The following is a 27,107-nucleotide window of genomic DNA, read 5'->3' as shown; positions in this document are numbered from 1 at the left end:
TTTATTATTTTATTTTGACAAACATGTCCGGAGACCTGCTGGGTGTCAGGCTCTTTGCCGCACACTACATGAGCACCAAACAAAACAAATACTTGCGCTGATACTTATTTTGCAGCTTTTCATCAATTTGCAAGCGGCAAATATCATTTGTAAATAGTATTTACAAAATAGACCGCTCTTTGACAAGGTAAATAAAAAAGGTGTCAACCTATGGTACTTGAAACTGAGCTGAAATTCCTTTAAGAATCAGTTTTATCCAATAGATAAGAAACCTTTAGATGGCAGAATCCTACCAAATGTTCCAAACTAGATTATGGCCTGGTCATAACGCAAATACTGCTAATATATTTATTAAAGTCGGCCACCAAGACACTAGTAGGGACCACATTTTGCTCATAAAGTATATATTTTCATCTAGGCAGTCCACTTCTCAATTTGATATACTTTCAGGGTTATTATTATTATTTTTTGCCCGTTTTAGCTTTACATTATCAACAGAGAAAAGTTATTTTCGAAAATAAGCTTCATCTTGCCAATTTGCAAATGGCTTTGGAATTTCACCCATAGGTCTGGTGCTGGTGCATCAAATAAATCACAGACAAAACAAACAAGCCGCTTCCTCCTGAAGGTGTGGCGGCAGGGCCGGTGGCTCTGCGTGCCAGGGGCTCCATCTGGCACGTTTCTGAACTTTGCACAATTGATGCCGTTCGAAGAGAACACCATCAAACGCGTCCGGCACAGAACGTAAACATCTTCAGACCAGGACTCGGTGCCATCAAACGCTCTCCAGCTAATTTCATTTGGTGCATGACTCTGGAAGAACACCGAGGCCAAGCGAAACTGCGGAAATAGGAACAATGCACGGAGGAAAAATCGCACCCATTAAGGGATCCGTTTCTTCTCCGCACAAATAAGCCCACCACGCCTCGGAGGCAAGACCAAATGGCTCCAGGATATTCGCCGGGCCCCGCGGGCCCTGGGGGCGGAGGCCAGGCGACCCCAGCAGCCCGGCCTCGGCCCGAGGGCAGCTAGGCTGCTCCCATCCTGTAAAATCTGGGTGGTCGCTCCCTCCTCCACCTGCGCCGCGGCTCAGAAGCTCGAGTACACGCGTGCGCACACGTGGGCGGCCGGCTTTGCAGGGCGCCGCTCCCCGCTCGGCTTCGGAGGACGCCGGGCGACCGGAGCCTCGGCCGGGGCGCCACCCTCGGCGCCGGGCCCCGCGCGCCGCCGACTGCGCGCGGCGGGCGGGGGCGCGCGGCTTCCGGCGGGGGCGCGCGCGGGGGCGTGGCCGGGCGGGGGCGTGGCCTGCGCGGCCCCCAGCCGAGCGGCGTGCAGGCGCCGCCCCCGCGCGCCGCAGTCCGCGCTCCAGCCTCTCGGCGGCGACGGCCCGGCTGGTCCCGCGGCGTCCCGGGCTGCGGCGGCGGCGGCGGCGAGGCTCCGGGCTCCGGGCTCGCGCCGGGCGGCGGGCGCAGCGGGCCCGCGCGGGCACCGGGGGCCGAGGCGGCGGCGGCGGCGCGCCCGGGCACCCCTAGGCAGCCCCGGCCCCGGGCGGCGGGGGATGGCGAGATAGCGGCGGTGAGTGCGGGGCGCGGCCCGGGGCGGGCGGGGCGGCCGCGGTCAGGCTGGAGCGCCCGGGACACGGGCGGCCGCCCGCCAAGGGCAGCGAGTCCTGGGGCCCGAGGTTACCTGGGGGATGGGAAGGACCTTTAAATCCCCCTCCCGCCGGGAGCCGGGACCTGCCGAGTGCCCGCGCGCCCCGAGAGTGCCCCCGCACCTCGCTACCCAAGTTCCTGGTCGGGTCTGTATTTATAGTGCATCCGACTTACCTTTATTTATTTATTTATTTATTTATTTATTTATTACGTGCTTATACGCGAAGGGGCTATAGTCGTTTTAAACCCCAAGTTCAAGTGCCGGCGATCAAAGTTGGGCTTCTTGAAAGATGCCATTTCTGATGTGTTGTCTGAGCAGGAATTCGGACCCGCAGGAAAGAAAACTGCACATTAAATGTTGTCGTCTTAGGTGAAGGCTTGAGTAATGTGATTCTGGTCCCCACCTTCAGCTACCAAAAATATACGAGGTCTTTTGTTTACAGTTGTGTCTCTTGTGTCCCTTTTGTGTTTGTGTGTTTTAGTGTGGTCAGAGATTGATATAACGTGTGTACTGTAACTGGATGACAGTTATGTGGAAATGTGTTCTTTGCATTTCTTTTCATATGTTCTTGTAAGATGCATTTTTTTTTCCAACAAAAAGTTTCGGTTTAAATTTTGCCTTCCGATTTGTCTTCAGTTTCTTATTTGTTTTTAATTCCAAGAAGTATTTGCTTGGAGGCAAATTAATGGCTTGATATCGTTTGGTCAGGGATCCAAACATGGTGCCAAGATTAAATTTAAAGCAAACCTCCCTTCCCCGCAAGAAAAAAATTAAGAGTTTTGGATCAGTGGGAATGATGCTTGCCCCTCTCCTGAGGTGATTATTTTGCCACATATCTGAAGTCATATTTCAGTAATATCAGAGGGTTCCTTGTCTAAGCCTGGCAGAAGAAAGGAAGCCTATGTAGTCGTGTTTTTAAAAACATAAGCCTGACCTCCTAATCTCTTATGTTGAGTTTCTGCATACTAGCCAGGTGGAAACTGCTTGGAGGCGTCAATAGGACATTACAGGCCAAATTTAAATACGAGATACATCTGCAAGTTGAACTGTGGAGCTATTTCCCCTCCCAAGAATTGAGGTGTATCTGCTTTGTGATAGGTGAGTTCACTCAGGAGCACACTTCTCTGGTTAGTGGAGACCTGAATTCTCTCTGGGAAATGAGAATTTGGAACTGTGCTGTTGAAGGGAAACCTCTGTGTTTTTCTTGAAACGTTTTGTTTCTGAATGGTCATCCTCGGTGAATATGCTGGTCATACTATAAGTTAGTATGTTAAAACGCGTATTACTTTGTGGGATAGGCAGTCCGTTCACACTGGAAAGGATTCAATACATACAAAGCAATAGAGTAGAAGTATGCCTCTCCCCAGCATGTCCATAGTACCCGGCTTCCTCCCCAGGAACCAGAGTTACTGGCTCCTGTATTTGTGTTCTAGACATGCCTAATGCTCTTTTAAGAATTTTGTTTGCTTTCTTTTTGTCTCTACACAAATGAGGACACATTGTATATTCTGTTCTGCACCAGCACCCCCCCCCCAGTACTAAATCATGCTCTAAATCTCTTTCAGTATCTGAGGCTATCATTCTGAGAGGCTGAGTACTCCATTAAGGATAAACCATAATTTATTTAACCTCCTCTTTATTGATATATATATATATATATATATATATGTACATATATATGTCATTTCTAATGTTTTACTGTAAAGTTATTATAAAGCATTCATTTTTGAGGTTTTTAAGTGGATTTCAGTTATTCCCCAAAGCCCAAAGGCAGTAGTATCTTGCTTCTTGACATCACATTACAGGAAATAAATGCCCCCTCTCTCCCCTGTACATCATTTTTCTTTTGTATAGCTCCAGAGAGATGGACATATAAAGATCTTTGGCATCTTTGCTGTGAAGTGTGAGCCATGATGGTCAGTAACTAAAGTCATATTTCCTTAATAATAATTCAGCTTTGTTTCAACCAAAGAAAGAAAGGAAAAATTAAAAATTTAAGAATAAAAGGAAAAATTCTTAATAGTTTAGATTTTTTTTAACACATAGTAAAGGCTCATTCTTTTGGTTAAATTGAAGTTGTGAAACTTTTGTGTTTCATAAAACTTTCTTGCCATTAGGCATGAAAATATCCCTGCCTTCCATAGATGATCACCAGCATCTCATATTTCAATATTGCTAATATGATTACAAACCTTACAGTTTGAGAAAGGGTTATTAACAGCTCTTAAGAGAAAGGATGCTTTAAAAAGCATTTGGCCTTGCTCTTTTTCTCAAATGGAAAATGGGGGTCTCAGTGCTTCTCAGAACAGAATGAATTGTAGAAGTAATGCTAGAAATTAGCCTAATGCATTATATAAAGTTTGACATTAGTCATTGTGAGCTTTAGTATTTTCCATTATGCTTTTATTTTCCTGAGGGTTGTAAGCTATAATTCTTTTTTTTTAAAAAAAATATATTCTTTGTTTTTAATGGATTCAGTCTTTTAGCATGTAAAGAGTTCTTTTACCTTTGTTTTTTGATTCCGATTTTTCAAGTCTGCCACTGTCTGAGTTTGTTCTTAAGTATTTACCAAACACCTGTTAATATGCCAGGTGCCTCTCTGGGGAGGAAAAGCAGCACACAGGAAGGACAGACATACCTGGCTCTGAGTTCGTACCTGAGTTGGGGGAATGTATAAAAAGCAAAGGAACAGTGACGGGATGACGTGTCAGATGGTGATAAATACTGGGAAGGTAATAGAGTGGAGTTGCTCTCTTCCAGAGGGACAGGCCGGGGCTGCAGTTTTAGACTTAGTGGCCAGAGAAGCCTCTCTGGAATAGAACTGTCTAGGTGATCATTGAATAAGGAGAGCAGGAAGCCTGTAATTTTGGACATCTGGAGGGAGAGTGGCTCGGGCAGAAGCCCTGCAGTGGGGCTGAGCCAGGCACGCCTGGAGAACCCAGGGGCGCTGCTCTGGTGGGAGCTGATGATGAGCAGGAGGGGTGGCTGTCAGGAGTGTGTGGAGCTTCCTGCCCTGTGCCTCGCAGAGGTCAAGACATGCTTACAGAAGGGAGGAGAAGCTGAGGGTGGCAGAGTTAACTCCTGCCTGGGCTTGAGCGTCCAGGAGGGCAGGAGCAGATCTGCTCATTACCTATAGCATCTGCAGCAGGAGGAACCACCTCTCTCACAGACTGGGCTCTGACTCTTTGTTGAATAAATAAATAAATAAATAAATAGAGATCTTAGAAATGATTTGCCTGATTTTGTTCAAAATATGGAAAATCCGAGTCTTTTATCTGAGCTATCCAGCTTGGTTTTGGCCCTCAACCTTATCAGATCTGTTACACTATCAACACTCTGAAGTCATTGCTTTAAGTCAGTTGTACATTATTGCTTATCTAGTGTGAAACCTTAAAATGATAGTGATTTCTGAGAGGTTTAGTACTTTTGTGTTTGATGTCAGTGAAGTGGCCATTTGCTTAAGTGTAAAATTTTCAGAGATGCCTTATTGTATATTTAATATTCCAATTCTTTGGACGGATAGACTAATGAGTGGATAAATATTAATTGAAAGCTTGGGAAATGACTTTTATGCCAAGCAGTCGATGTAGATATCTAATAAGACTCTTTTATTTATTTTATTTTATTTTTTATATATTTTTTGGTGGTACTGGGGATGGAACCCAGGGGCCTTCTACCTCCGGGCTACACTCCCAGACCTATTTTATATTTTATTTGGAAACAGGGTCTCTTAAGCCAGCTGAGGCTGGCTTCAAACCTGCTCCATCCTCCTGTCTGTGCCTCCCAAGGGTGGGGATTACAAGCGTGCGCCACCACGCCCAGCTAATAAGACTCTCTTGACTAACTTTTGGGCTCCTATCCTCTGTCAGGAGTTTTGTGATCTTGCAGGAGAGTTTAAGTTTTTCTATTCTGGTAGGTTGATACGTGAAAGTAAAAAAATTATTTTCAGGTAAGATAAAATTGCCTTCCAACTTTCAAGTTCTATGCAAGCTTTGTGTAAAGGATGGATTTCTTAACTCCTCAATCTTAAGCAAAGTAGCCTTTGTCCTTACACTTGCAGTAAAAGTTCTTTGAGCAAATAGCAGGAGCACTAGTAGAAGCATGACACTGTTTGGAAGGGACTTTAGAGGCTCAGAAGCTTGAGTTAAAGTGCTTTTAACCAACTTTGTTAAATTCTCTCTTGTGAACTCTAGACATCCAGGAATTGTATATCTTTCTTACGTTGTCTAATATGATAACACACACATTCTTCCTAGTAATATGTTGCTACTGATGTTGCTCCAGTGAGCAAAGCTCGTAAATGTTTATTAGCTGCTGTTTTATGGTTTGATGTTTGAAGTGGAGAAAATGCTTCTGGTGGGCGATTCTTTCTTCATGTGCTTTTGCACAGAGGTGAGAAAACCTTGGCTGCTGTTCATTCTAATGCTTTATGAGGCAGCTACAGAGGAGAAATTGGAATGGCATGTATGCCTGGAGCAGAGACCTTGTACATGTGTGAGTAAGTGGCAGTGTCCCACAGGGCCACCAGGAGGCGATGCTACTTCCAGTTGGTGCGTCTCCCTTGGTTACCTAGGTATACTGAGACCTCTAGCTACCCGCTACCCCTTCCTCTGACTACTCCCCCAAGGAGACTTCTTCAAGGAGTCCCTGGATCCAAGGACAATTGAAGTGGGGGTGGCAGGAACATCTGGTGGAAAATAACAAGTGGTGACAGAAATAGTGCTTCCCATTTCTAATATTAGCAATGCTCGCAGGGCAGTGAGTTGTAGTCTATGGACAGCATTGTGTGTGCTTGTGGAGTTGGAGGTGGGTAAGCTGCAGTGAGGGGGATCTGCACAGGACTCCAGTGCTGCAACCCTTCCGGGTCCCCAGGTGCCACTGAGAACATTAAGGCGCGGAGCCCAGGTCTGAGCTGTGCTGGAGCAGGCCTCAAGGCCTGCCACCATGCCCTGCTTCATGCCTTGCATGGATTTAGCACACACAGCGAAGGAGGTGAGACTGGTTGAGGAGCCTCTCAAAGAAACAGTTAAAGATGGGAGCATACAGCATCTAATGGGAACCTTGTCCTGCACTCATTCCTTGAAGGTGTCTGTGCCGCCACAGTTTTACTGTATATATAAAATTGCAGTTTTTGAAGGGTCTGGTTTTAGTGGAAGACCTAAATAGAGATTAAAATTCAAAGCTTTGGGGAGTAATAGAAAAAAATAAACATTCAAACAAACCCAAAGAAAATATAGACGTTGAGAGTCAGAAGGACCCTTGGATCCTCTGGTAAATTCTTAAGTTTACAGATAAAGAAACAGATCTAGACGTTCTATAATTTGTCCAAGAACCTAGTAGTTGCTGGCATCGTAACTAAGGTTTGGTGATTTCTTAACTGTAGTGTCTGAATTCTTCTCTAGAATGGCGGTTCCTACAGGGGTTAACCACTGTTTCCCCAGCAATATGACAGTGCCCAGCCCACAGCAGGAACCAGATATTGTTTTTTTTTTTTAAAAAAAAGACTATCTAAAAGAATTTTAAGAATTTTGGATTGCCACATTGGCTGTGACAGTGCTTATACATTTTTAAAGAATATACAGTTTCATGAGTTTCTTGTTAACGATTAAAATGCAGTCTCTTAGCCAGGCAGGCAAATGCAGGTTCAGTGTTTCACTTACCAGCCTGGCACCTTATAGAGAATCATTTCACTAGATTTTCTAGTAGCCACTCTCCTAAGTCATCTGGTACTCAGTGCCTCACGAAAGTCTTCTATTTTGTATTTGAAAATGTGTACTCTAAAATCAAGCATTTATTTATTGCCTGGATCATTTGCTGTTTTTCTAGATGTGCTTTATCAATAGTTTTGCAGTTTTTAAAACTCACGGCAGTAGAGGGGTTTGGTTGTTTAAAAAAATTCTAGCCAACCCTGGAGAGGTTTGGGTAGAATTGTCACATTCAGACACTGCTGGTGGGTGTTTGGATTGTAACCTTCCAGGAGGCCAATTTTGTATTACTCATCAAAAGCCTCAAAAATGTGCCCTGTCCCTTAGTCAGGCATTTCCACCACCAGGAATTTAAACTAAGGAAGGAAGAAAAATAAAGCTCTTATATAGGGACCAACATATAGCGGGGGTTCCTGCTGCATAGGACATGTGTACACTGCGCTCCTGATGGGAGCTTTTTCTTTCCCACAGTGATTGTTAACTTGGTGGGAAGTCCACTTAGTGGCATGTATCAAACAAAATCTGGAAGGGAGCTTTTTGAAGTTTGGGGGGAAAAACTTGCCTCCAGATGTGGATGAAGTCCACAAATATGTACACACCAAAAGAAAAAAAAAAACCCTTTAATTTGCAAAAGTAATTTTTGTAACCTTGTTTATACTAGTTACAAACTATACACAATTTAAATTCTCAGTAATAAGGAGACTGATTAAATGAATTATGGTACTTAGAGAGATAGGGAATCCTCTTTCTTCCTTAACCATGATATAGAGAGTGCTTAGTGGTGTGGAAATATACTCAGAATTTGTAAACTGAAAAAAAAACACACATTACAAAGCAGCAGTGTAAGTTGACACAAGCTTTTTGTTGTCTTTTCTGTTTTTGGAGTGTGTATCTACACATATTCTACATTTTAATGTAGAAACATTCCAGGAAGAATATACACCACATGTTAGGGATGTTATTCCTATGTTAATTGCAGCTGTTACTCTTTTTACTTGGCCAAATTTCCAGTATCTAAAGTGTCCTGCAGTAAAGGGACCAGGATCAGACCCTATTTCCATCTCTCAGGTTTTTGTTGTGTGAATGTGGGTCAGTTCCGTGTGTTTCCTCCTCTGTGTTTGGGGATGATGATCCCTAGCTCTCAAGGTGGCACTTGAGAAATGTTCCCTTGGCCTCGCTGACTTGATAGAATGACTAACACCAGTGTTATATTCCTAATTCCTAGTATTTCTAAGCAGAATGATTTTGTTTCATAAGTTAAATCAAAACTGTCATGAAAAGCATTTCAGGGCATTTTTGACAAAATATTGTAATCCCTGTGCTTGGGAGGCAGAGACAGGAGGATCGCGCAGGTTCGAAGCCAGGCACGCGCACTGGCTTAGGAGACCCTGTTTCCAAATTAAAAAAAAATGTAAAAATAGGTCTGGGAGTGTAGCCCAGAGGTAGAAGGGCTTCCAGGAACCCCAGTATCACAAAATAAATAAATAAATAAATAAATAATAATAATAATAATAATATAAAATAAAAGTAAAAAAATTCAAATGCTAGCTGGGTGTGGTGGCACACGCTTGTAATCCCAGCATTTGGGAGGCTGAGACCAGAGGATCACAGTTAGCAGACAGCCTCAGCTACTTAGTGAGTTCTCCTTCACTCAGACCCTGTTTCAAAATAAAGAATAAAAAATAGGGCTGGGAGTGTAGCTTGGCGGTAGAGTGGCCCTGGGTTCCATCCCGAGACCCACACAATAAATAAATAATTAATTAATTAAAATTAAAATGCTTTCAATTGCAGACATTTTATTTTGAAGGCATTTCTTCTTTAGTGGTCTTGAATAGTCCTGCAGATTCCTGAAGGTCGGGGTCCGATCTTCCTTTCCTTTTACAGGAGTGGCAGGCGACTCACTCACTGTGAAGTGCCTCTGCTTTGCCCAGGTACTAGGGAGGCATCAGATCCACAGCAGTGCTCTGGAGACATATCCCACGTCCCTGCCTATATTGATCAGTGCTCACTACAGTAACAGAACTCACAGGACATCTTTATGGTAAAAGAGGAATTATCAAATCAGCTTATAGTCCAAAGTGGCATAGTCTCAAGTGGCTGACTGCATGTGGAGAGCTGGAGGAACCAGCAGCTGGTCCAGTGGTCCAAGAGCTGGAGTCTCAGAATCAGAGTGACCACTAATTCAGCCCTAGTCTAAGATAGAAAGGCCAGGAAAGTCTCAATGAAATGAAGAAATGAAGATGAAAAGCCAAAGAGCTGAAGGCCAGCATCTCAGATGAGGGCAGATGCGCTTTCTTCAGGAAGAACCATGCATAGCTTTCATGGGGCTTTCTCTATCTTTTACCCAAGTCCTGCGCCTATCTAAGGACTGTGTTGCCCACGTTCAGGGCAGGGCTTCCCTTTCAGTCTGCCATTACATAAACCAGTCGTCTCATCAACACAGCCAGAGTCACATAACCTTAGGTGTCCCATGATCCAGTAGAAAACTGGCCCTCAAATGGCGTATGGGAAGTGGCCAGTACCATTGGGATCCAGGAGGCCCACTCAGTGAGCGGTAATTATGACAGTTAACAATCATGTAATCCTCATTTTCTCTCCTGCATTATTTTTTTTTTTCAGTACTGGGGATTGAACCAAGGGCCTTGCACAGGCGAGGCAAGAACTCTACCACCAGGCTATATCCCCAGCCCTCTGTCCTGCAATTTTAAAAGAAATTTTGTTCTGAGATTACTTTTCAGTGCACTCAAACATTAGCTCCTGCTTATTCAACCAACTAAATGAGCAACAGCTAGATTATTTCACCTTGTTGGCATTTACGGATGATTTAGTGATGACATATTAAAGATGTGTAAGAATGTCTTAGGTTAATAGTCTTAAAATTGCTACTATATCTTTTATGAAGGACAGTTTTTCATGACGTTCAGGTCATGAAAGAGATTAGCGCTAGCTCTTTTTTTATATAATTATATTTTTTAACATTAGTGAGGATGTGTTCTTCCTAGTAAATCTAGGACATAAGGAATTCACAGGTCTTCAACATGAGAAATTCCAGCACATGATCTTACTAAGAGACAAGGGCAATAAAACATGCAGTTAAAATATGTTTGCATTTGACCATATGCAAACTACATTAATTCTGTACTTATGTGTAGAGACAAACTTGAAGTTGGCCACAGTTATAAATGACATATAATTTGTACATCCATAATATATACACATTTCATATGTGTGAATGTGTATATATATATATATATATATAGTGTTGCATATTATAACGCTAAAAACATAGGCCCTCAGTTGTCATGAAAAATGATGCATGTCAAATGTTGACCTTGAATTTTATTTCCCCATGCAACCAAGTGAAAGACAGTTTCATGAATCATGAAATTATTTCTATGTACAACTTGTGAAAGGTTAAGTCACATCACAGGTTGGGGCTGCCAGCAACGTTAGCATTTTAATATTTATTTATTTTTTTATTTATTGGTACTGGGGGTACCCAGGGGCTTTTTTTCCTCTGGGCTATACTCCCAGACCTATTTTATACTTTATTTGGAAACAGGATCTCACTAAGTTGCTGAGAGCCTCACTAAGTAGCTGAGGCTGGCTTCAAACCTGTGCAATCCTCCTGGCTAAGCTTCCCAAGCGCGGGGATTACAAGCGTGCGCCACCATGCCTGGCTTAATGTTTATTGTTTTGTATTGGGTTTTCTGTCTAAAGCATTACTTTCCGTGGCCCACTTCACTCCTCCTTTCCCCAGTGGAACCAGCAGATGTTCTTTTGTGGGGGATATGGTTACTTTTCACAAAAAAATACTTTATTTCTCTTTTTTAAAAAACCATGCTTTTACTGGTGCGACATAGTATAGTTGTAGTGAGATTCAGTGTGATATAAACTTACATGCAGTCGCCTCGGTGTATTTCCCTCCACATACCTCCCTCTCCAAACATATTAGTGAGATGGTAGTGAAACCTGTGGATATAACCTCGTTGGCTCCCTTCCTCAGTCCTGTTTTTCTCCCTTCTCCCCAGTCCCTTCCACTGGCCTATGATTCTCTCTCCTCATGTGACTGGAGTCCCTTTGCTTTCTGTTTTCATCCTGGCTTCGAAAACATACGACCCTTGACTTTCTGAGTCTGGCTGATCTCACTTAGCATAATATTCTCTAGTTCCATCTCTTTTGCTACAAGTGACGTAATTTTGTTCTTTATGGTTGAATAATATTTCATTGTGAGTATATACACACTTCTGCCTATTGATGAACACCTAGTCTGCTTCCATAATTTAGCTATTGAGAATTGTAGTGCTATAAACAAAGGTATGTGTGTATCACTATAGTATTCTAACCTAAGTTTTTATGGATTTTTAAATTAATTTGTTTATTTTTATGTGGATCATATTGAAAATGGCATACATTCAGACTGTGCTTGGTCCCTTACCCCCCCCCCCAGCAGCGAGTGTCCAGGTTAACCATGCTATATTAATTTTACACATATTTGGGTGTAGCTCCTCCATTAATCAACCTCAACCTTCTTCCTCTCCTATTCTTTCATTCTAGCTTTGCTGAGGTTTCCCCTCCATTATCTGGAGTCCCTCTGGTATCCCTAACACTCCCTAGTTTGGGCATATTAGAGAAAACATATGTCCCCTCTCTTTCTGTGCTTGGATGATCTCAACATAATGTTCTCCAGGTCTTTCCATCTTCTTGCTAATGACATGATTTTGTTCTTCTTTATAGCTGAGTAAAATTGCATTGTGTGTATTTCCCGTAATTCTGCAGTCCATTCATCTGTTGATGGAAACGTAGGGTTTTTTTTTTAAAGATACTGAGGTGTGATATGGCTGGCTCCTATGATGGCTCCATCCCCTGTCTTTTTTTTTTTTTTTTTTTTTGTGGTACTGGGGTTCCTGAAAGCCCTTCTACCTCTGGGCTACACTCCCAGACCTATTTTTATATTTTTATTTAGAAACAGGGTCTCCTAAGCCAGCGCGCGCGGCTGGCTTCGAACCTGCACGATCCTCCTGTCTCCGCCTCCCAAGCGTGGGGATTACAAGCGTGCGCCACCACGCCCGGCTATCCCGTCTTTTGAGGAACCTCCGTATTGAGCTCCGTAGTTGTCCTCTTTTGCCATCCCACCAACAGTGTTCTGTGGTGGTATGTGGGGAGCAGCTGAGCTGTGCAGACATGAGACTATTGGCGAGACAACAGCCAACCCCCCCTTTCCTGAAAGGCAGCCTCAATAAAATTACAGATGATTCTGTTTTGGAACTTCTCAAGTCACTTACACATACTTAAAGCTTATGCACTCTACAAGCTGTACTCCTGGGATAAGAAACTCATGCCTCCTGGACAGGGGAAGCTACATAAGTTGCTTCTGCCTTTTAGTCTCAGCACTCAGAGGTAACTTCAGGTAATATTCTGTTGTACATTCTTCTAGATTAATTTCTGTGCATGTGCATGTTTTCAATATCTGTACCTCCAGATATGTTAAATCATGGTTAGAGGTACATATGTAATTTTAAAACATGATTTTAAAGGTTTAAGTTAACATACGCGACACATTTTTGCATTCTAGTCCATATATAAATTTACCCATGTATTTAATATTCAACAGGTTTGCTGCACATTTTCTGTGCTCCATGCAGTTTTTCTGGCTGCTGGGAGCCACAGTGCTGAAGAAGAGAGGTGGTCTTGGCCCTCATGGTGCATTGATGAGGGTGCGACCCACAATAGGGAGAGCCGGGGGGCCACCTGACATGTGTGAGGCCAAGGTGACTGGAATACAGGGATGGACGGAGAGAGACCTGTGCAGGAGGAGAGGCAGGGCCTGGCAAGGTCTTGGGGGAGAGTGGACTCTGTGTAGAAGGGAATCTACCCTACAGTTTTAAACTGAGGTGTAACCTCATTTAATGTTTTTTGTTTGTTTGTTTTTTGTGTGGTGCCTGGAATTGAACCCAGAGCCATTTTACCTCTGAGCTACACTCAGCCCTATTTTATTTTGAAACAGGGTCTTGGTAGGTTGATGAGAGTCTCACTGTTTGCTGAGGCTGTTCTCGAACCTGCGATCCTCTAGTCTCAGCCTCTCAAGTCCTGGGATCACAGGTGTGTGCCTCCATGCTGGTTTATTGTGTATTTTTGTAAGGCCTCTGGCTTCTTTGTGCAGGACTGATGGGTAGGGAGCAACAGTGGAGGCTAGAGCCCACTTCAGACTGTGATGGCAGTTCTGGCAGTGGAGGTGGGTATTACTAATTTAGGGAGGTAGCAGTGAGGAGAATGGGTAGTGTTTGGTTTTGGAATGTGGTCACAGCTGGAGCTGTGGAACCGAGGGAGGAAGTGGAGGCTACTGATGAAGGAAGGGGTGAAGCAAGGTACAAATCAAGGATCTGTTTGGGTGTAAATAAAATGCCTTTGTGAGTTGTGTGTACATCTGGAGACAGAGCAGGTAGAAAGTTACATGTACACCTGGGGAAAAGTTGAGATAAATGAAGAAATCAGTATGGGTAGGTAGGTAGGGTTTATGTAAATTAATGTGATGGTTTAAGAAGTTAGTGTGCCTGCAGGAAGAAAGTGGGCTAGAATGCATGTGGGGGTTATTTTAATCAAGCCCAGGTAATGGTTAGACATTCAGGTTGTTTCTTTTCATTTACATTATGGATTGTATTTTGTGGATATCTTTGCAGTCTTGTCTCATCTCTTTTGAGAAAAATTTGCTTAAAGTGGATTACAAATTGCATGTGAAATGCTTGGCACAGAACCTAGCACACAGTGAGCCCAGTAAATGTTTACAGCCTTGGTTTATCAACATCACTGCTATCAAGGTAAAAGCTGTTGATTTGAAGGTCATCATAATGTACTGGCTTTGAGTTCAGACTGGAGTCACAATCACAACCCCAAGTGCAAATTCTAGTTTTGTTCCTGCAAGCTATGAGACTATGGAAAGACATGTAATCCCCTTGTGTCCTCATGTATGACATGTAAAAGACACCAGGCCTCCCTCAAGAGCTGTAAGAAGCAGCAGGAAGAGTGCTTGGCTCTCTGGAGCAGGTGGTACTGTAACCTCACAAAACTGTGGTTTTGGGTCCAGGTTCTCCCTACCCTCCTGAATAGTACCTAGCATCACTCTCCTGAGTACCCTCCCAAATAGTACTAGCATCACTCTCCTGAATACCCTTCTGAATAGTACCTAGCTGTAAAGATTTAGATTCATTGGAGATGCTGTGTAGATTACGAAAGGAGGTGATCTGACAGCGATGTACAGAATCTGCTTTAATCCGGAGAAGAGCTCGCCTCCCCTCGGGGATGGGTCAGCCAATCATGGGAGTAAGGGACCAGTCCCAATTGGCCAGCTTAGTCAACCGCCTGGCTGGGCAGAATTCTGCTTTTAAGCTGGTATTTTGGGGGTGGGGTGGGACTAAGCATGGGAACACCGCTGCTCTCACGACATCTGTAGTCTCCTGAAGCCTAGAGTCTTGAGGCACCTGGACTCGTTATATCTCCAGCTCCAGGATTCCGCCTCCTGTACCTGCTGTGAGATCAGGTGGGGGAGGAGAGGGACCTGACTTATCACTAGCATCACTCTTAGAACCTTTTTCAGTTTGTAGTGGGAATATGGTTTCTCATCCTTTTCATGTTTTGCCCACTGATATTTCTTAGTGTGTGAGTTGCTTATTTATCTTTTTATTGAAGCTATCCATCTTGCTTTAACACATTTTTGTCCATTTTTACTAATATACTAGGTATATTAACACTGCCAGCGGGGCGTGGTGGCGCACGCTTGTAATCCCCGTGCTTGGGAGGCGGAAACAGGAGAATCGCGCAGGTCCAAAGCCAGCTGTGCTGGCTTAAGAGACCCTGTTTCCAAATTTAAAAAAAAAGTATAAAATAGGTCTGGGAGTATAGCCCGGAGGTAGAAGGGCTTCCAGGAACCCCAGAACCACCAAAAAAATAAAATAAAAATAACACTGCCATATTTGTTGCACATACTATTTTCTCAGTGGAAAAAATCTTCATTGTGCTCAGGCTGGTGAGCAAGGTGACAGTAACAGAAGGCTGTGCACTGCGCGGTGAGAACTCTGGTGAAGAGCAGATCTGGAGGGGTGAGCTGAGCTTTGAAGAGCAGGTTGATATGTGTTAAAGTGATAACAAAGAGTGGAGTGGAAAAGTGGGGTTCTTCTGGGTAGACGAACAATACTGGAGAAGACCTAGCAGTGGGCAGAGGTGGACTGGAGACATAGGGAAGCAGGGAAGAGCCCCAGGCCATGTTCTTGTTGGGACCTTTTCCTGCAGGCCAGGGCAGGGAGCGGGGATCATGGAAGAATCTGCTGTGTGAGGCTGCCCTTGTGCTGTGGAGGGTTGGCATCTGAGTCTGTGGGACGCTGCAGTGCACACGGCTCCGAGGCTCCTCTCTGCAGGACTGTCTTGTTTCCTGGTCAAGTTACGGCGGTGGCACAGACAGTAGCATTGACCAAAAGCGCCCTCACGCCCATCCCACAGTGTCATTTTTTTACCAAATGTCAGGTTAAACTTGAGTAGTGAGAAGCCTTTCAGCTAGTCTAGAGCTCTCTGACATAGGTTTTTTGACCTTACCTTCAAGTCACTAAATGTTCAAATCGTCCCCCAGTGTGGGCAGTATTGAAATAGGGAGTAGCTCGTCCCATGGAGACATGGAATGAGAATCTTTAGATTTATTTTGAAGCAAGAGTTCTTAATGTTTATTAGTAATTTTTCAAAATAAAAATGAGCCATCCAGCTTAACACCAGTAGAGGTTAGGATTTTAGACACTTTGGTAAAGTGAGGTAAAAGGGCCATCTCTTTATTTTGGTGGCCACAGTACAGTATTGGCCTGTTTTTGTTTTTGTTTTTGTTTTGGTACTGGGGATGGAACCCAGGGGCTTCTAGCTCCGGGCTATACTCCCAGACCTTTTTTTTTTTTTTTTTTTTTTTGAAAACAGGGTCTCACTAAGTTGCTGAGAGCCTCACTCAGTAGCTGAGGCTGGCTTCAAACCTGTGTAAATCCTCCTGTCTCAGCCTCCCAAGTACTGGGAGTACAAGCGTGTGCCACCACGCCCAGCCAGTATTGGCCCATTTTGTAAATCATTTTTGGTTGTTTTTCTGCGGGTTGCTGTTAATGTATCACCTCCGCTATGTATTTGTTCATTCTCTGTTCGCATTATCATTTCATTTTGGACCCTGAAGTAACCTACGCTAAGTCTACTTTGTTGAGTTAATTTATTGGAGTAATTTGTTGGCATCCTTATTCTTACGTACACTGTCTTTGCTATTTTGCCCATTGCTTCCACCCACAGAGCTGATGATATCCTTGATCTTCCTCAGCTCACTAAAACGCTGTCAGGAGCAACAGCTCTGCCACTCAGTCAGTGATACTTCTGTCCCACTTGACGTCACCCATGAGTTTCCATTCTTTGAGTGTGGTTGGTCACATGATGAAAGCAACCCATTTTCTCTCGTTGATACAGCCTGAGGTTTTTCATCTTGCTCATCCTAGCATTTAAAAATAAGGAAATTTCACATTAAAAAAGAAAACAAAACCCTCCTTCTGCATGGAATCTTAGTGGGCGGGGAGAGAGCCAGGGCCTGAAGGTGAAGGTCCCCACCCCAATGACAGACACTCTGCCCCAAAGGTCCAAGCAGTCAGACTCTAAAGAAAAAATTGTACAAAGCAACAACCTTGATTTTTTTTTTTTTGAAAAGCTTGCAAATTGAAGTCTCTGCTGTCCCCAGTTCCTGCATGGCGTGAGTAGACACAGGAACTGATGGCCGCCTCAAATCACACTTCACCTGGCTGGCCTGAGAGTGTGTTTGAGTGTGCGTCAGCTGAGTTAAGTAAGAGCTTAACCAATTAAAAGTGCACTTGGAGTTGAGAGCGGACAGTAAGACAGCACTTGCTTTCCTTGTTCCCTCAGCGAGGCCTGGCTGATCTCTGTCATGACTTCACTAGTGGAGTGCTTGGTAAAGAGGGTGGTGTTTCCCCTAGTAAGAGCGCTGACAGGAGTTCCTGGAGGGGACAAACAAGGTGTCCAGAAAATGAAACAACCCCAAGTCTGCGTGGCCTGTGAAGTAGGGAAGGCAGGCCTTGGGCCATGGCAGTGTGCTGTGAGCCTGGTCCTGAGAGGTCAGGGCTTTCTCTGCAGCCCGGTCTCTTCAGTGCAGGAATAGGTACTGGAGCCCAGGACCCCAATTCAGAGGTGTTTCCTTTCCACGTTTCACAGTTTAGTGGTCTACTGATTTGCAGGCAGAACGGGGGACCTGAGTTAACCAGGACATTGCTTTGTGTTTTGCATCCTTATTACTAAGAGGAGAGTCATGAAACTGACTTGATGGAGTTGATAGGGGAATTTAATCCAGTATTACACTTAAAGAACTTAGAAAAGTGCCTGCCCCTTAATAACAATGAATATCTAAAAAAATTTATGAATTTTATTTTACATGGCACTTAGCTAAAACCTGCCCTTTGTTTATTTGTATGTATGTATGCATGTATGTATTGTAGCACTGAGAATTGAACCCAGGGACTTTCTACTTCTGAGCTACACCTTTAGTGCTATATTATTATTATTATTATTATCATTTTTAAATTTTGAAACAGGGTCTCACTAAGTTGAGGTCTTTCTAAGTTACTGAGGCTAGCCTTGAGCCTGCAAACCTCCTGTCTCAGCCTCCCAAGTACTGGGATTACAAGTATATGTCATCATGCCTTTCTAAAACAGCATTTCAATTACATTAAATTATTACATAATTAGGTTTTTTTTTCCTCTAAGAATTTTTAACGACCTTTAGTTTTAATTCATGTATTTAAAAAAAGTAAATTCCCAAACTTCATCGGTTGGAACCAATGTCTTTCATTCATCAGTTTTTCTATAGTAAACAGGTGCACTTGAAAACAGACTGATCGTTTACCTTATTCTTCAGGATGTAAAGGAACAGCCGGGTGGCATAAGATTTTTTTTTTTTTTTTTTTTTTGTGGTACTGGGGGTGGAACCCAGAGGCTTTCTGCCTCCAGGCTATACTCCCAGACCTTTTTTTTATATTTTATTTGGAAACGGGGTCTCACTAAGTTGCTGAAAGCCTCACTAAGTAGCTGAGGCTGGCTTCAAACTTGTGCGATCCTCCTGTCTCAGCCTCCCAAGCACAGGGATTACAAGCATGTGCCACTACGCCTGGTGGCAAAAGATATTTTACATCCTCAGGAACTCCATTTAGATGAATTGAGTCAAGTCGGAGGGAAATAAAAACAAAACCAAACCCCTGAATATATGTGAGTTTAAAGGACTGTTAGATACAAAAAACGTACAAAGGTAAAGCTCTGCTCTTAGTTTATATTTAATGGAAAGAGGGTAGAAGAGAGAAAATAATCTCCATAATACCTGGATTGATAATGATAAACACGAAAAGTGGAAATTAACACGTAAGCTCTATGTTAACTGAGACCTGAGCCCGAGGGGAGGGCCGAGAGTCAGAGGTGCCCCCAGAAAGGAGGAGAGGGGAAGAAGGTTGAGTCTGGACATAATGTCAGTGTCTGGGCTATCAGTGGGACCACCTCCTGCTGTTTGGCCTGGGGCTTGGGAGAATGACAAAGGTCAGAGATAGTATTTAAAGTTTATTGTGGAAGGTGAACTGCTGGAGCCCCTTGCTGGAGGCAGGAGTGATTTTTTTGTGTGTGTGGGGGTACTGGGGGTGGAACCCAGGAACTTTTCTACCCCCGGGCTATACTCCCAGACCTATTTTATACTTTATTTGGAAACAGGGTCTCACTATTGCTGAGAGCCTCACTAAGCAGCTGAGGCTGGCTTCAAACCTGTGTGATCCTCTTGTCTCAGCCTCCCAAGTGCTGGGATTACAAGCATGCGCCACCATACCCAGCACTAGTGGTGATTTAAATTGCTTTTGCTGGAAGTGAGAGGAACCTGAGCCAGGGAAGCGGGAATGGGACCAGGACAGGGCAGAATCAAGCCATGTTCTAGAAGTAAAATTGGCTAGTATTAGACGGGCGTGGTGGTGAAACGGGGGTTTCTTGCGAGAAAACCCCAGCGAGTTCTTGTCTACGGAGAGCGAAGAATGACACCCGCAGACCTCAGGAAGGGGAGTAAAAGGTTTATTGGAAGCAGCAGGGAATGGGGCAAGGGTGGCTGAACACCCCCAAAGGGGCTGGAACTCTGGGTCCAGCAGCTGCCTTCAGGACAATACTTGAGAGTAGCCCAAGCCGAATTGCCTTCAGGTGCAGGCTGCTTTCTTCCGGAGTCCGCACAATCTGCCAGAAGGGAATAGAGAAAAGTGGCCGAACACCCCATAGGGGCGGTTGGAACTCCGGGGTCTAGTAGCTGCCTTCAGGGTCACTACCCGAGTGTCGCCCGAGCCAAGTGAGGCCCATCAGTTGCAAACTACTTTCTCCCAGAGTCCACGCGATCTGCAAGAAAAGAGGTGCAGGTCACCCCTAGGGGCCTGGTCAGCCATGATGTCCAGCAGAGGCCTTCAGGTCACTACTCGAGAGTCGCCCGAGCCATGTGCCCTCAGATGCACTCTGCCTTCTCTCAGGGCCAACACAACCTGTGAGAGAGAGAACAGCTCCCCAAAAGGAGAGGGGGTCCAACTACTTTCTCCCAGAGTCCACGCGATCTGCAAGAAAAGAGGTGCAGGTCACCCCTAGGGGCCTGGTCAGCCATGATGTCCAGCAGAGGCCTTCAGGTCACTACTCGAGAGTCGCCCGAGCCATGTGCCCTCAGATGCACTCTGCCTTCTCTCAGGGCCAACACAACCTGTGAGAGAGAGAACAGCTCCCCAAAAGGAGAGGGGGTCCCGAGCGGGAAGTCCCTGCTTTTGCCATCTGACTGGCCGATGCCTGACCGCTTGCAAGTCCGTTTGTGGTTAGGGTGACTCCAAGGAGAATTTGCATAGGACATTTGCAAGTTCTTTGAAGGGTCTCCTTTCAGGAATGCCAGACTTGCTGGGTGGGTTTGTTGATTAGGAAACTCAGGATGGCCTTGTGAAGCTTTGACCTTCTTATCTCTGAACCTTTAGAGTTTCAGGTATCTGTTGTCTCTCAGGAAACTCAGGATGGCTTTCTGAAGCTCTGGTCTTCTTATCTCTGAGCCTTTGGAGTTTCAGGCATTTGATGCCCCTCAGGGAACTCAGGAAATTAACTTTTTTCTACCAAGGCCTTTTCCCTATCTGCCTATTTCCTTTCTATCTCCTCAGTGGCGCACGCTTGTAACAGGAGGATCCAGGTTTGTGGACAGTCTCAGCTACTTGGAGAGACCCTTTGCAACTCAGTGAGACCCTGTTTCAAAATAAGGGAAAAAAAATAGGGCTGAGGGTGTAGCTCAAGGAGAATGACCCTGGGTTCCATCTCCAATACCGTAAATAAATAAATAAATAAATAAATAAATAAATAAATAAATAAATAAATAAATAGGCTAGTATTGGGAGCAGTGAGGAAGGAGGAGGAGTCACCAGAAGGTGACCCAGAGATACTGGTACCATGAGCTGGGCCTGGGGCATGAGAGCGGATTTGTGGTGGGGGGTAAGTTTTGCTTTTGTTTATGTGCTGATTTTATAAATCTGAAATGTCCAAGTACATATGTAGCCTCAAAATACTTGGGCATTCCTGATAGACCCGGCCTTAAGAACTTGTCTATTAAACTTGTCTGTTAAGTCGTTAGTCTGTAAGTGGGAAGAGGCCATTCCTGGGAACATGAAATGGGAAGTCATTGTTCAGCCACAAGAGTAGACAATATAGCTCAATGATGGCATGGAAAGTGAAAAGAGCCATGGGCTAAGGGAGGCCCAAGCACCTAGGAAGGAGTGCTGTTTAATGCATCTGAAGCCAGTGAGGCAAAGGATGGATTACTGGATAAACTCCTTTGGATAAGGGGAACCATTTTGGTGGTGGTAAGGGTAAACTGAATCCCTGACTCATACCATATACCAAAGTTAATTTCATGTGGATTAAAGCTTAAAATGTTAAAAGCTTTAAATGTACTCGAAAGCAATAGGGGAGGTAATTTGTATAATCTTAAGACATTTGGTCAGAAACCATAATGGACAAAATTAAGAAATAGGATTTTATAAAAGACAAACAAAAACCTCAGGAAAGTAAGAAGGGATTTGGAAATATATTTCTAAAGTAAATAGTTGCCATGCATATTTCCTATTTCTCTCCCATCAAGTAGTAAGGAAAAGATTATGCCCAACTAGACAAATAGGCAAAAGAGAATACCTGCTGTACAAATAAAGCATTGCAAATTACCAATGGAAAGATGAAAAGATCATTTGGCTATGTAATCAAGGAAATGCCACTTAGGACTCAACAGAAGAGAGTTTTTTTTAAAGTAATTTTTGGTGTTAAAATGATTATTTTTCATTATTTTAGAGTGAGAGAGTAGGGAAGCAAGTTGGAAATGTTTCAGAATCTGAAAATTTTGGTGTCCATGTGATACAAGTGGCAAATTCCACGCCTGACCTCACGTGAACAAGTTAGAGTCAGAATACACTAAGAGTATCTTCTATGCTTGCCTTCAGGTTATGTGTGTATTTAAAGCTCACTGAAAGCATAAATGGATTTCGTGTTCAAACTCAGGTCCTCTTCCCAAGATATAGTATATATATACTGGGATACATTATATATACTGGGTATATATACATTATATATACCTTCTAAGTACTGGGATTATAATTGTGCGCCACCACGCCTGGCTGAGATATTACTCTTAAGAGTGATTCTAACGAGTCGTGAAGGATAGGAAAAATTGGAATTAAGGTGAACATTGCAAGAGACATTCCATAGGAGCCGTGGTTTGGGGGAGCTTTGAGGTGGGTGTGTGGAGGGTTTGGGCTCTGCTGTGGTGTGGAGGTGGCCAGCAGCTGCCATGTTGAAGGATTGTCTGCCACATGGAGCTGGAGTTTTATGTTAAAGCCTTGGGAAATCTTGATTGTATTTTTTTTTTTTTTTGGGTGGTACTGGAAGTGGAACCCAGAGGCTTTCTACCTCCGGGCTATCTCCCAGACCTATTTTTATATTTTATTTGTAAACAGGGTCTCACTAAGTTGCCGAGGGTCTCACTGAGGCTGGCTTTGAACCTGTGCGATCCTCCTGTCTCAGCCTCCCAAGCGCAGGGATTACAAGCGTGTGCCACCACGCCCAGCCCCTTGAGAGTATTTTGTACCCGTGGTGATATATTCAAACTTGTTTTGACATTCCGAAGTTAATGGACAAGCTCTTGAGTTAACAAGGAAGTCCCCACTGCGATGAAAATTAGCAAAACTAACAAAGAGCCTGAAGAACATTCTGGAAGGCACCATACTTCAAAAGTTACCAGAAAATGCAAAGAAATTAAGAAAAAAAGTGGATCAGCATATTTTATTTAAATTGTAGACCAGAAAGATGTTTTGGGGACTGGATAGCCTATAGTATCCAGGGTGATAGATGAGTTTTTTATAACATAGTACACATTAAGTTTCAGTATTCTGCAGCAGAGTGCAGATTAAAGTGCGAGGCAGTGGAATGAGTGTCTGAGCATCTGCCCCACCTCAAGTTGCACATTCTTAATTCACGGACGCGTAGCGTCTCATCAGTGATTTGCACAGCGCCCCTCAGAAAAGAATTACTAACACTACTTTTTTATGAAGCTGCTAGGTCCAAACAATGTAATAGGTATTTATGACATGACACTTAACAGGAGAAAAATTTGTTTTATTTCATTCTTTAAGCTGCAATTACTGATGAAAGTGTGAACCTATGCATTGTTTCTCAAACTTTAGAAACAGAGATTGGATGCCACCAGTCCCATTCCTATGTCTACACTGATTTTGGGGTGTTTGTTTGTTTTTGGTGTACTGGGAGTAGAACTCAGAGGCTTTCTACCTCCAGGCTATACTACCGGACATATTTTATATTTTATTTGGAAACAGGGTCTCACTAGGTTGCTGAGAGCCTCACTCAGTAGCTGAGGCTGGCTTCGAACCTGTGCGACCCTCCTGTCTCCGCCTCCCAAGCACGGGGATCACAAGCGTGTGCCACCACGCTCGGATCCACACTGATTTTTGGATAATCCTCGTGGTTTATTCCATCAGTCACCAACACTTTGAACTTCTCCACAAGTATACTATCCCTGGAAGGAATATGGCATGACCAGATGCTGAAACTGTGAACTTTCTTGAGTTAAAGGTTCTCACAGAGTTAGACAGATGAGCTCTGTTTCCTTTAAAAATTTAAACTGTTCTATGATGGTCTTTATGATCTTCCTTGAATAGTTATTTTGATGTTCTCAGTGATGTACCTTGATGTACGTCTTTTCCGGTTCATTGTGCTTAATATGTTAGGGGGCTCTTTGAGGACTAGATTCTTGACTGTATATGTGTATATGCACGCACATATGTATTGATCATTTTGTGTACATCTTTTTTTGTTACTGTCTCTTCATTAATCTTAAAACACTACCTCCTTTAAGCTTCCCTCTTTCTAAAGAACCAGCCCTGTGCCTCCCTGTCCAGCCTCCGCCCAGTTTTCCAGATGAGCACCCCAGCCCAGCCACGTTTGTGTCTTCATAGGCATTTCTCTCATGCTCGAAGCCCCCACACTGCACTTCAGTGACAGTCGTATCCTCCCAGCTCAGGGTCCATATCCTCCCTGGTGAGCAGACACCCAAGGAATCCTAGGTCTTGTGGGAGAGAAATGAGAAAATGTTGGAGAATCAAAGTTGTTTAAACATATTTTTAATGTTTTCTCATTAAAAAAAAAAAAGGAAGAAAGGGATGCTGAGAAGATTGAGCAGCCTGGTCCCAGCCGGGTTAGCGCCCAGCACCTCCGCCGGTCCCTGGCCGCCCAGCTTGGGCTTTTGTTTTGCCTATGTGGGTCAGTGCTGTGCCCTCTCCAGTGTTCCCGCTCAGCATTCAGTTTCTTTTGTGAATTAGTGACAAAGGAGTTACCTCATTGTGGTGAGAAAAGGATGTGATTCTGGAGCTAACAAATGCCCTGGGTAATCTTGATTCCTTTCCCTGACGGCGCAGGTGTTTCCCAAGGCTGCCCTCACACAGGGTAGGCTTGTGTCGGATGGCAGGATGTGAGGACACCACTCCTGTCACATTTGCTTTAGCCGTACTTGTTGCTACTGCTCAGTTTTCTAATTGTCCTCAGTAGAAAGGTACAGAAACCAGAATTCTCAGAGCTGAGAGATAAACACGTCAAAATCCACGCGGGAGGGCCTGAAAGCTCAGGGGTCAGGTTGTGCACGGGACTCCGCTGCCTGGTGGGGCCAGGCTGCCTGGTGGGGCCAGGCTCCTGCGCTGCCAGGGCTCCGTGGTGCCCTAACGTTGCGGTTAGCATGCCTGAGGAAACAAAAGCAGATTTCCTCTTGCCATGTTAGTTTTGTAAATCGCTTCTGCATGATCACTTTTCTTAAGCAGAAGGGTATTTTTTTTTAAATTTTCTTTAATTATATTGCATAGGAAATAATCTAGAGGCCCTTGGGCAGTGAACACAGTCTGAAGATGTGTTTTGTTGGCCCACCAAGTCCATTAAAATTTGAATTAGTGGCTACAGTTACACTTCTGAGTTTTTAGTAGAAAATCTCAGATTTCTACATTATACTGAAAAATCAGATCATTTGGCAAAATGAGGCTGGCACCTGCCACCTTTCGACTCCAGGTGGACTCTGGCTTTTACCTGCCTGTGTTACCTGCTCTGGCTCAAAAGAGCCCAGACCTATTATAAACATAATATTGTATTGCCGGGGTGACTTGCTCAGGATTTTCTAAGTAAATCTTATCTCAAGAGGAATTTTTCTTCATTTTCCTGCTTGTTTTAGGTTGAGTAGGCTTTGCTGACACTGCGTTGGTCCCTCTATTCCTGAGACCCGTCCCAGTGCTCACCAACCTTCCCTGCGAGTCCTCAGTATGCTCTGCCCTGGCTCTGGGTGTGTGTAACCACTGTCTTCAGGCTGGCTCTCTTCCAGTGGTGGCAGAATATTACAGCTTATCTTTGGGAAGTCTCTTACATGGATCCAAGTAGAACTTGCATCAGTGTCAGTGGTGGCTGAGGCTCAAGCTGAGAGGTATTAAGTGATTTACCCGCAGTCCCCACTGCTAATTAGTAATGGAGCCAAGATTAAAGTCTGCCTGACAGCACCTGGTCCTGAGCTCTTCCTGGGCACCTCACCCCACCCCCACCCCTGCCACCGCTTCTTCCTGGCTTTGCACTAGGGCTCTAGGGCGCTAGTCTTTTACCAGAACAATCTTAAGCTTGTAGGGAGGGATGGTCACTTCAAGATAGTGTTTAGCCAGTCAGTGAGAATAGTTTGTGATTATTTTAGTTAGGTTTTGAGTTGGGGCTGGAGTGGGGTCTCCTTTATTCAGTTATTTCTATATAGCTGTGTAATTCCATAACCTTAGCAACTTGTGTTTTAGACATTTGATAAATACATTTTCATTCTAATTAGTAAGCTCAGCGACACTGGAAATGAGTGGGAGAGTGTTCACTCACCCAGAAAATAACTGGGCATTATAAAAATGTCTACTTGTACCTTTTCTATATTTTGGTCATAATTATTTACACTACGTGGGATTAATTTCCTGGGTTTTAGACAGTGCTCACTAATAGGAAGGGAATATTCCATTTGTTCTCACTAAGAGGTATCTTTAAAATTCTTTCACGTAGCTTTATTTAGCTATTCGATCTCTTTTCCTTTATTAACTTGTTTTCATCTCTCTTCTCTTTAACTTTTTAATTTTGTCCTTTTTCCTGAAAGATTGTTCAATATTTTATTTTGTAATAAGTAGTGCCAGCCAATATGTCTAATTTCTAAGAGCTATTCTTATGACTATTCCTTTTACATTTCATAGTCTTCTTATTTTTATGGCTATGCCTTGTTTGATCTGAGGATACTGTTCAAGGTTTGTTCTTTGTTTTCCTGTCTTTTTTCTTTGTTTTCATTACTAAGAATTGAACCTAGGGCCTTGTGCATGCCAGGCAGGTGCTTTGCCACTGAGCAATGTGCCAGGCAAGTGCTCTGGACTCAAACCTGAAATCCTTTTTTCTCAGCCTTGTTTTGTGTTTTTCTTTTAAGTTTTCCTGATATCTCCATTATCCCTCTTTTTTCTTGTAGCAGTTTTTATTTTCTTTCGGTTATCCTGCTGCTTTTCCTGAGTTTCTCTTTAATAGTTTAGGCTTTGCTTACATGTTTTGTCATCCTTGTGTCTGTGCCAGTATGAAATTAGGCAATATTAGGTCTGACAAGAAGTGTTTGGTGCATTGGAAAGACTTGCTGGCTGTCAGGTCTCATTCTAGGAAGGGTGGGTGGGACCTCATTGCTCTGGAGAATCACTAAGTGTTCCATGTGGAAAACACTCATGTCTATGTCAGTTGCCCTAGTTCTCTGTAGTTGTTTTATTTTTAAAGTATTGCAAGAAGATCTCCTGTCAGGGCTTATTTTTCAAAGCAGATCTTTAAATCTTTTAATTTCAGGCTGGCTGTGGTGGCACACACTTGTAATCCCCGCGCTTGGGAGGCTGAGATAGGAGGATCGCGCAGGTTCGAAGCCAGCCTCTGCTACTTAGTGAGGCTCTCAGCAACTTAGTGAGACCCTGTTTCCAAATAAAATATAAAATAGGTCTGCGAGTCTGTCCCGGAGGTAGAAAGCCCCTGGGTTCCACCCCCAGTACCACCAAAAAAAAAAAAAAAAAAAAAATCTTTTAATTTCAGACTCATCTCACTATTCTTCATGCGCCCAGAGAGGAT

The sequence above is a fragment of the Muscardinus avellanarius genome, assembly GCF_963383645.1.
Source record: "Muscardinus avellanarius genome assembly, chromosome: 1".
Taxonomy (NCBI): Eukaryota; Metazoa; Chordata; class Mammalia; order Rodentia; family Gliridae; genus Muscardinus; species Muscardinus avellanarius.
Note: the sequence above shows the minus strand (reverse complement) of the source record.